This window comes from Rhipicephalus microplus, unplaced genomic scaffold (genome assembly GCF_043290135.1).
Source record: "Rhipicephalus microplus isolate Deutch F79 unplaced genomic scaffold, USDA_Rmic scaffold_99, whole genome shotgun sequence".
Classification (NCBI taxonomy): Eukaryota; Metazoa; Arthropoda; class Arachnida; order Ixodida; family Ixodidae; genus Rhipicephalus; species Rhipicephalus microplus.
The window spans coordinates 82,501-92,500 of NW_027464671.1; the positions used below are offsets into that span (position 1 = coordinate 82,501).

Here is a 10,000-nt window from a genome sequence, read left to right on the forward strand (position 1 = left end):
CCCGGGCTCGCCCCGGCAGACGCGTTTTTTTTTTTCTTTCGCCCCGGCTGACGCAGTTTTCGCGCCGCCCCGGCTGACGCGGTTTCTTGCCGCCCCGGCAGACGCGGTTTTTTTGCGCCGCCCCGGCTGACGCGGTTTTTGCCGCCCCGGCTGACGCAGTTCGGACTTGGCACTTTTTGGCTGAGCCTGGCTGGTGGCCCACTCACTCGATCGCCATGTCTGTTAGCCACAGTTTTCCCGGTGGTGCCGCACCCGGGCTCGCCCCGGCTGACGCAGTTTTCGCGCCGCCCCGGCAGACGCGGTTTTCGCGCCGCCCCGGCTGACGCGGTTTTTGCCGCCCCGGCTGACGCAGTTCGGACTTGGCACTTTTTGGGCTGAGCCTGGCTGGCGGCCCACTCACTCGATCGCCATGTCTGTTTGCCACAGTCTTCCCGGTGGTGCCGCACCCGGGCTCGCCCCGGCAGACGCGTTTTTTTTTTCTTTCGCCCCGGCAGACGTGGTTCCCCCCCCCCCCTTTTCGCTCGCCCCGGCTGACGAGGTTTTCGCGCCGCCCCGGCTGACGCAGTTTTCGCGCCGCCCCGGCTGACGCGGTTTCGTGCCGCCCCGGCTGACGCGGTTTTCGCGCCGCCCCGGCTGACGCGGTTTTTGCGTCGCCCCGGCTGACACGGTTCGGACTTTGCACTTTTCGGCTGTGCCTGGCTGGCGGCCCACTCACTCGATCGCCATGTCTGTTTGCCACAGTTTTCCCGGTGGTGCCGCACCCGGGCTTGCCCCGGCAGACGCGTTTTTTTTTTTTCTTTTCGCCCCGGCTGACGCAGTTTTCGCCCCGCCCCGGCTGACGCGGTTTCGTGCCGCCCCGGCAGACGCGGTTTTTTGCGCCGCCCCGGCTGACGCGGTTTTTGCCGCCCCGGCTGACGCAGTTCGGACTTTGCACTTTTTGGCTGAGCCTGGCTGGCGGCCCACTCACTCGATCGCCATGTCTGTTTGCCACAGTTTTCCCGGTGGTGCCGCACCCGGGCTCGCCCCGGCAGACGCGTTTTTTTTTTTCCTTCGCCCCGGCAGACGTGGTTCCCCCCCCCCCTCCGTCTTTCTTTTTGTTTTTTTTTTCGCCGCGGCTGAAGTGGATTTTTCGGTGCCTCGACGCCCCGGTAGTCGCGGTTTTTCCGTTTCCGCACGGCCCCGGCTGACGCTGCTCGGTCACAGTCGCCTTTTGTGAGGATTGCAGACTTCTTGAGCGCGGGTGTTTTTTTTTGTTGTTGTTGTTGTTTTATTACGCATTCGCTCCAGCAGACGCTGTTTAGACTTTTTGTTTCCTCTTTTATCCTGCGACGAGGTGACGAGGTTTATTCGGTGCCCCGCCGCCCCGGCTGAAGTGATTTTTCCTGTCCCGTGCCGCCCCGGCTGACGCGGTTGGGACTTCGCGTTTGTTCGGCCGCCACGGGTTTTGGCGCACTCGCTCGGTTGCTTGTTGTTGCCACTTGTTGCGAACCCAGGTTTCTTGAGCGAGCGCGGGCGTTTTTTCTTCCTTTCTTTCTTTGTTCTATGTGTTAGCGAATCGGCCTTTAATATCACACGAGGACTCACAACCAACAATTTTCAGTTTGAAGTGTAAAAAATCTGCAGGTGTTGACGTAACTGACTTGCCCCGTACCCTTGAGTACATCCATGAAGTTCTCGTAGTACTACTAAATCGCATTATTCCAAGTGGAGAAATTCCCATAAACTTGCAAACCTCTACACGAAAATCGGTGCGCGTGATAAAGTTGAAAATTATCGTCCGATATCAAATGTGCCTTCTATAACACAAATTCTAGGAAAAAAAAAAAAACACTTGTTCGCCGTTTTCTGCGCCGTGACTGGCAGCACTCCGGCGAAGCGAAACGGGGTCGATTCGAGCACGATATCGGCGTCTTTCGACGTGCTCGCCGGCGACCGTCGCACGAGTACGTCGCACGAGCGCGTCTGCCGGGGCGCCGTTTGCGAAGCCGACGCAAAAGTGGGAACCGCCGCTCGGATGATCGCCGCTTTCGGCAGAGTGAGTGTTGGCACTCCGGGGAAGCGAAACAGCGTGAATGCGCCCACGAAATCGGCGTATTTTGAAGTGCCCGCCGGCGACCGTCGCACGAGTACGGTAAACCGCGTCAGCCGGGGCGTAGTTCGGGACGCCGACGAAAAAGTGGGAAGCGCAACTCGGATCTTCGCCGTTTTTGCAGGAGTGAGTGGCGGCCCTCCTGCGAGACCAAGAAGCATCGATTCGTGCACGAATTCGGCGCCTTTCGACGTGATCGCCGGCGACCGTCGCTCGAGTAGGGCAAACCGCGTCTGCCGGGGCGGGCTTCGGGACGCCGATGCGAAAGTGGGAAACGCTGCTCGGATGTTCGCCGTTTTTGGCCGAGTGAGTGCTGGCACTCGGGCGAAGCCAAACGGGGCCGATTACGGCACGATATCGGCGTCTTTCGACGTGCCCGGCGGCGACCGTCGCACGAGTACGGTAAACCGCGTCAGCCCGGGCGGAGTTCGGGACGCCGATGCGAAAGTGGAGAACGCCGCTCGGATCTTCGCCGTTTTTGGAGGAGTGAGTGGCGGCACTCCGGAGAAGCCAAGGAGCGCCAATTAGCGCACGATATCGGCGTCTTTCGACGCGCTCGCCGGCGACCGTCGAACGAGTAGGGCAAACCGCGTCTGCCGGGGCGGGGTTTACGACGCCGACGCAAAAGTGGGAACCGCCGCTCGGATGTTGGCCGTTTTTGGCAGAGTGAGTGCTGGCACACCGGCGACGCGAAAGAGCGCGAAAGCGCCCACGAAAGTGGCGTATTTGGACGTGCTTGACGGCGACCGCTGCAGGAGTACGAAAAACCACGTCAGCCGGGGCGAGCGACCCACGGCGGTCTGGGTGCTTATCGCTGCTATTATAGGGGCACCCCGGCAGACGCAGAAAAAAAAAATTTTTTTTCGACCTTCTTTTTTGCTGGTCGAGCTCGGGTAACCCAGGTCGCAATGGGAGCCGCGCACGAAAGCGGCGTCGCGAGACGCGTTCGCGGTCGCTAGTCGCACGAGCTCGGCAACCGCGTCAGCCGGCGCGGAGTTCGGGATGCCGACGGCTAAGTGGGTACCGCTGCTCGGATGTTCGCCGTTTTTGGCCGAGTGAGTGCTGGCACTCCGGCGAAGCGAAACGGGGCCGATTCGGGCACGATATCGGCGTATTTCGACGTGCTCGCCGGCGACCGTCGCACGAGTACGGCAAAGCGCGTCTGCCGGGGCGAGGTTTGCGATGCCGACGAAAAAGTGGGAAGCGCCGCTCGGATCTTCGCCGTTTTTGCAGGAGTGAGTGGCGGCCCTCCTGCGAGACCAAGAAGCATCGACTCGCGCACGATATCGGTGTCTTTCGACGTGCCCGCCGGCCACCGCCGCACGAGTATGGCAAACCGCGTATGCCGGGGCGGGGTTGGCGACGCCGACGCAAAAGTGGGAACCGCCACTAGGATGTTCGCCGTTTTTGGCAGAGTGAGTGCTGGCACACCGGCGACGCGAAAGAGCGCGAAAGCGCCCACGAAAGTGGCGTATTTGGACGTGCTTGACGGCGACCGCTGCAGGAGTACGAAAAACCACGTCAGCCGGGGCGAGCGACCCACGGCGGTCTGGGTGCTTATCGCTGCTATTATAGGGGCACCCCGGCAGACGCAGAAAAAAAAAATTTTTTTTCGACCTTCTTTTTTGCTGGTCGAGCTCGGGTAACCCAGGTCGCAATGGGAGCCGCGCACGAAAGCGGCGTCGCGAGACGCGTTCGCGGTCGCTAGTCGCACGAGCTCGGCAACCGCGTCAGCCGGCGCGGAGTTCGGGATGCCGACGGCTAAGTGGGTACCGCTGCTCGGATGTTCGCCGTTTTTGGCCGAGTGAGTGCTGGCACTCCGGCGAAGCGAAACGGGGCCGATTCGGGCACGATATCGGCGTATTTCGACGTGCTCGCCGGCGACCGTCGCACCGAGTACGGCAAAGCGCGTCTGCCGGGGCGAGGTTTGCGATGCCGACGAAAAAGTGGGAAGCGCCGCTCGGATCTTCGCCGTTTTTGCAGGAGTGAGTGGCGGCCCTCCTGCGAGACCAAGAAGCATCGACTCGCGCACGATATCGGTGTCTTTCGACGTGCCCGCCGGCCACCGCCGCACGAGTACGGCAAACCGCGTATGCCGGGGCGGGGTTGGCGACGCCGACGCAAAAGTGGGAACCGCCACTAGGATGTTCGCCGTTTTTGGCAGAGTGAGTGCTGGCACTCCGGCGAAGCGAAAGAGCGCGAATGCGCCCACGAAAGTGGCGTGTTTGGACGTGCTTGACGACGACCACCGCAGGAAAACGAAAAACCACGTCAGCCGGGGCGAGCGACCCATGGCGGTCTGGGTGCTTATCGCTGCTATTATAGGGGCACCCCGGCAGACGCAAAAAAAAAAAAATTTTTTTTCGACATTCTTTCTTGCTCGTCGACCTCGGGTGACCCAGGTCGCAGTGGGAGCCGCGCACGAAAGCGGCGTCGCGAGACGGCTTCGCGGTCGCTAGTCGCACGAGCTCGGCAACCGCGTCTGCCGGGGCGGAGTTCGGGACGCCGACGGCTAAGTGGGAACCGCCGCTCGGATGTTCGCCGTTTGTGGCCGAGTGAGTGCTGGCACTCCGGCGAAGCCAAACGGGGCCGATTCCGGCACGATATCGGCGTCTTTCTACGTGCTCGCCGGCGACCGTCGCACGAGTACGGCAAAGTGCGTCTGCCGGGGCGGGGTTTGCGACGCGTACGCAATAGTGAGAACCGTCGCTCGGATGTTCGTCGTCTTTCGCCGAGCCAGTGCTGGCACTCCGGCGAAGCCGAACGGAGCCGATTCGGGCACGATATCGGCGTCTTTCCACGTGCTCGCCGGCGACCGTCGCACGAGTACGGTAAACCGCGTCAGCCGGGGCGGAGTTCGGGACGCCGATGCGAAAGTGGGAAGCGCCGCTCGGATCTTCGCCGTTTTTGGAGGAGTCAGTGGCGGCACTCCGGTGAAGCCAAGGTGCGCCAATTCGCGCACGATATCGGCGTCTTTCGACGTGCCCGCCGGCCACCGTCGCACGAGTACGGCAAACCTCGTCTGCCGGGGCGGGGTTTGCGACGCCGACGCAAAAGTGGGAACCGCCGCTCGGATGTTCGCCGTTTTTGGCAGAGTGAGTGCTGGCACTCCGGCGAAGCGAAAGAGCGTGAATGCGCCCACGAAAGTAGCGTATTTGGACGTGCTTGACGGCGACCGCCGCAGGAGTACGAAAAACCACGTCAGCCGGGGCGAGCGACCCACGGCGGTCTGGGTGCTTATCGCTGCTATTATAGGGGCACCCCGGCAGACGCAGAAAGAAAAAAAAAAAAAATGGGGACATGGCGTGCGTCACCGTGCGGCTTCGCAGCGTTGCCGAAGTCGCCGAGCCCTTCGACTGAGCCGAACGGCGGACAGGGAACGTTGGTCGGCCGTTCTAACCTGTCGGTGCCACGCCGAGACGTCGTTAAGGAAAACCGCGTCGTGGGCCTCTACGACGCCGTCGAGTCGTTGTACGTTTGGTGTCCAGCGTGTCGGCGGCGAGTAGCGGACACGTCGTTCACGACTTCGGTCTTTCGCAGTCGACGCGAACTTGCGGAGAGTCGTGGTGCCTCACGTTTTCGGCAGAAACCGCGGCGGAATTTTCCCGTGCGTGCGCGCACGACCTCGGTGCTGTGCCGTCAGCGTAGTGTTGCACAAACTCGTGGCCTACCCAAGGTGCGGTACGTTTGCGGCCGTATCCTCGGTGGGAATTTCGTGAGTAGGGTCGCAAATTCTACGACCTCGGCGGGTTTGAGAGCGACGTAGACTTGTGGCACGCTCAACGTGCCACACGTTTCGGGGCACACCCGCGGTGAAATTTTCTCGAGTACGCTCGTATTAGTGCCCAAGGAGGTCTGGGTACTTATCGCTGCTATTATGTGGGGGTTCTCGTGAGCGGCGTACGCGAAAGCGACCGGGTGTCTGATATGCGGCGGGCTTCGGCCTCGTCAAGCGTGTCCTCGGGTCTGCTCCAGGGGAATCCACGGCAGTCGTCTGCAGCCTCATCCGCTTGATGCGTTAGGGGCTGGTTGTCGGACGGTGCCGTTTTACCACGATATCGAGGTGTGTTCCGTGTCGTCCTCGGGCGATTCAGATGCGAAAGCGCCGAAGACGCGGGCGTGACCCGTCGTCTGGCGGCTTTGCAGTCTCGGCTCCGTTGCTAGTTCCGGCCGGTCCACCGACAGTGCAGCGGGCTTGGGCAACCCGCACGGCGCGACCGAGTCGATGCAACGAAAAAGAGCGAGCATGAACGTGCTTCTTGCCGCACGGCTCCCACTCGTCTTTCGGGAAGGTTGTGCCGTAGCGAGCTCGAACGCCGTCATCTCGGAGTGCAAAATAAGCGTGTTGGGGCGCCTGAAGGTGGCCTCCGCCGCACACAGACTGCGTCCGGCCCGCCGAAGGCGAGGACGGACGCGCAGTCGAACGATTACCTGGTTGATCCTGCCAGTAATCATATGCTTGTCTCAAAGATTAAGCCATGCATGTCTAAGTACATGCCGAAATAAGGCGAAACCGCGAATGGCTCATTAAATCAGTTATGGTTCCTTAGATCGTTTCTTCCTACTTGGATAACTGTGGCAATTCTAGAGCTAATACATGCAGTGAGCCTGGAGCCCTTTGGGTAACGGGTGCTTTTATTAGACCAAGATCGATCGGGTTTCGGCCCGTATTGTGTGGTGACTCTGGATAACTTTGTGCTGATCGCATGGCCACGAGCCGGCGACGTTTCTTTCAAGTGTCTGCCTTATCAACTTTCGATGGTAGGTTACTTGCTTACCATGGTTGTTACGGGTAACGGAGAATCAGGGTTCGATTCCGGAGAGGGAGCCTGAGAAACGGCTACCACATCCAAGGAAGGCAGCAGGCGCGCAAATTACCCACTCCCGGCACGGGGAGGTAGTGACGAAAAATAACAATACGGGACTCTTTTGAGGCCCCGTAATTGAAATGAGTACACTCTAAATCCTTTAACGAGGATCAATTGGAGGGCAAGTCTGGTGCCAGCAGCCGCGGTAATTCCAGCTCCAATAGCGTATACTAAAGCTGCTGCGGTTAAAAAGCTCGTAGTTGGATCTCAGTTCCAGACGAGTAGTGCATCTACCCGATGCGACGGCTCGGACTGAACATCATGCCGGTTCTTTCTTGGTGCACTTCATTGTGTGCCTCGAGATGGCCGGTGCTTTTACTTTGAAAAAATTAGAGTGCTCAACGCAGGCGAGTCGCCTGAATAAACTTGCATGGAATAATAGAACAAGACCTCGTTTCTGTTCTGTTGGTTTTTGGAATACGAGGTAATGATTAAGAGGGACGGACGGGGGCATTCGTATTGCGGCGCTAGAGGTGAAATTCTTGGACCGTCGCAAGACGAACTACTGCGAAAGCATTTGCCAAGAATGTTTTCATTGATCAAGAACGAAAGTCAGAGGTTCGAAGGCGATCAGATACCGCCCTAGTTCTGACCATAAACGATGCCAACCAGCGATCCGCCTGAGTTACTCAAATGACTCGGCGGGCAGCTTCCGGGAAACCAAAGTATTTGGGTTCCGGGGGAAGTATGGTTGCAAAGCTGAAACTTAAAGGAATTGACGGAAGGGCACCACCAGGAGTGGAGCCTGCGGCTTAATTTGACTCAACACGGGAAAACTTACCCGGCCCGGACACTGGGAGGATTGACAGATTGAGAGCTCTTTCTTGATTCGGTGGATGGTGGTGCATGGCCGTTCTTAGTTGGTGGAGCGATTTGTCTGGTTAATTCCGATAACGAACGAGACTCTAGCCTATTAAATAGGTGCGGGGTTCCCAGCACCTTACAACCTTCTTAGAGGGACAAGCGGCTCCTAGCCGCACGAAACAGAGCAATAACAGGTCTGTGATGCCCTTAGATGTCCGGGGCCGCACGCGCGCTACACTGAAGGAAGCAGCGTGTCTTTATCCCTGTCTGAAAAGACTGGGTAACCCGTGGAACTTCTTTCGTGATTGGGATAGGGGCTTGCAATTGTTCCCCTTGAACGAGGAATTCCCAGTAAGCGCGAGTCATAAGCTCGCGTTGATTACGTCCCTGCCCTTTGTACACACCGCCCGTCGCTACTACCGATTGAATGATTTAGTGAGGTCTTCGGACCGATGTCCGGCGCGGCCTTTCGGTTGCGCCGGTCTGTTGGAAAGATGACCAAACTTGATCATTTAGAGGAAGTAAAAGTCGTAACAAGGTTTCCGTAGGTGAACCTGCGGAAGGATCATTAACGGATTGTGAAGGGTGAGCGCCTCAGCTGCGTCTGCGCCCGACACTTTCTGCCGCTGACCCCGTTTGGACGCGGGGTCGGCTTTTCCCCACGGGGCTGCCTGAATGTGGAGCGGCACCCCGTGACAAATTGTTGCGCCCAGCGGACGCCAACACCGCGACCTTGGACGGTCGGCCAGGTGGCGGACGCGGGTACAAACGGCGCAACGCACTCATAGGTCGGCTTTCGACCCGCCACTGCACCGTGGCTCGAAGCGCTCGAAATGCGCGACCCGACCGCTGCGGGACCGCCTAGTACTGTAAACAGGAGCGGCGGAGCGCGAACGGCGAGTCGTGGTTACGTCGGTAGAAGGCGAGGCTGCGCGTTCCCGAAACGCCAGCCGAGTGCCCTCCCGACCGTTCGAGCGTGCAAGAACGAGACCCGACAATCGCGCGGCGACTGCCAAGTACGAGAGGAACGGCACAAGCGTCGGCGGTCGGTCAAGGAACTGGCGATGTGACGGGTCCGCTGTGCACCAGTGCATACCGTCCCGCCGTCCGCGGCAAGCGCCTCCGCGTCCTCGGGTGACGGAGGCTGCCGGTCGGTTCTTGCAGGCGAGGGATCTCGCTGGCACCGGTTCGCGTTGACGCGCGGCCGGTCATGGCACGGCGATGCGACGGCCGAGGTGCGCAGTACTCGATGGAGGAACCGCACGCTCCGATGACCGTCCCGCCCTCCGCGGCGTATGCGTACCGACCGTAATGGTTGCAGCAGCGCCGGCCGGCTTTTGAATTCGCCACACGAAACACGGTGCGAGATCGCGGTTAGGGGAGCGTCGACGTTGCCAGGCGTTTTGCTTGCTGCCGAGGGAAAGGCGGCACGGCCACGTCGCGCTCGTCGCGATTAGCGGGTCTGCGCGCTTTGGGAAGGTGCCGCAACGACTTGCCGAAAGAGGAAGCACGGAAGAACGAGGGACTTGGACGTCCCGACAATTGAACGCACTTGCGGCCAGGCCCTTGCTGGCTTCGTTCTTCCGCCTCGAGTAGGCTCGTACGCGGCTCCGGCGCCGAAAGTGGTCCTTGGCACCGACTTCGGTGGACGTGGGAAGTGCCGCGCAAGTACGGCGCGCCTGGCTCCACCTGTTGGCTAAAGTAGGCAGCCGGATCGGCATTTTGGTGTGCGGTGGCAAACCGTGGATGCGAAAAAAGCTTGTGCGATTTCGTGGAACAAAAAGCGGGGGTCCCCCTTTTTATGCGGAGGAGACCGACCCGCCTGCCGTGGTGAACCGCGACGCCACGGTAAAAACGGGAGAGGCTTGTCGATGGGACCGTGCATCCCGCGCTCCACGGAGGCCGGGAGGCGGCCGCCCGAGGAAATGTGTAGCCGTCGAGGCCCGCATCTGCGTGCACTCTTATCCAAATGGGTGTACCGCAGGCATTTTCTGGTTAGGCGGGCCAATGAGAGCGAGCACACAACGATACCTACGGGTCCGGCTTGGAGAACCGGCTTCGACGCCTCCCGAGTATTTATAGAGGGGTGGACCACGAAAGCACTCGCAAGTAGCGAAAGCGAAACGCCGTCCGAAACACACCGTTTGCTCGATTTGCGGCAGCCGAAAAAGGCGCGGCAGAGTTTTGGAGTCCAAGCGTGCGCTGAAAAGCGCCCTTCTTGGCCACTGTTTGGCCGAGT

General features: G+C 60.0%; 1 non-coding gene across 1 annotated transcript; it reads left to right on the forward strand.

The window, feature by feature from the left end:
* Positions 1-6,517: 6,517 nt before the first annotated feature.
* On the forward strand, positions 6,518-8,332 carry LOC142790423 (small subunit ribosomal RNA). The gene has a single exon (XR_012889513.1). It is a non-coding gene; the product is annotated as a small subunit ribosomal RNA (ribosomal RNA).
* Positions 8,333-10,000: the final 1,668 nt, after the last annotated feature.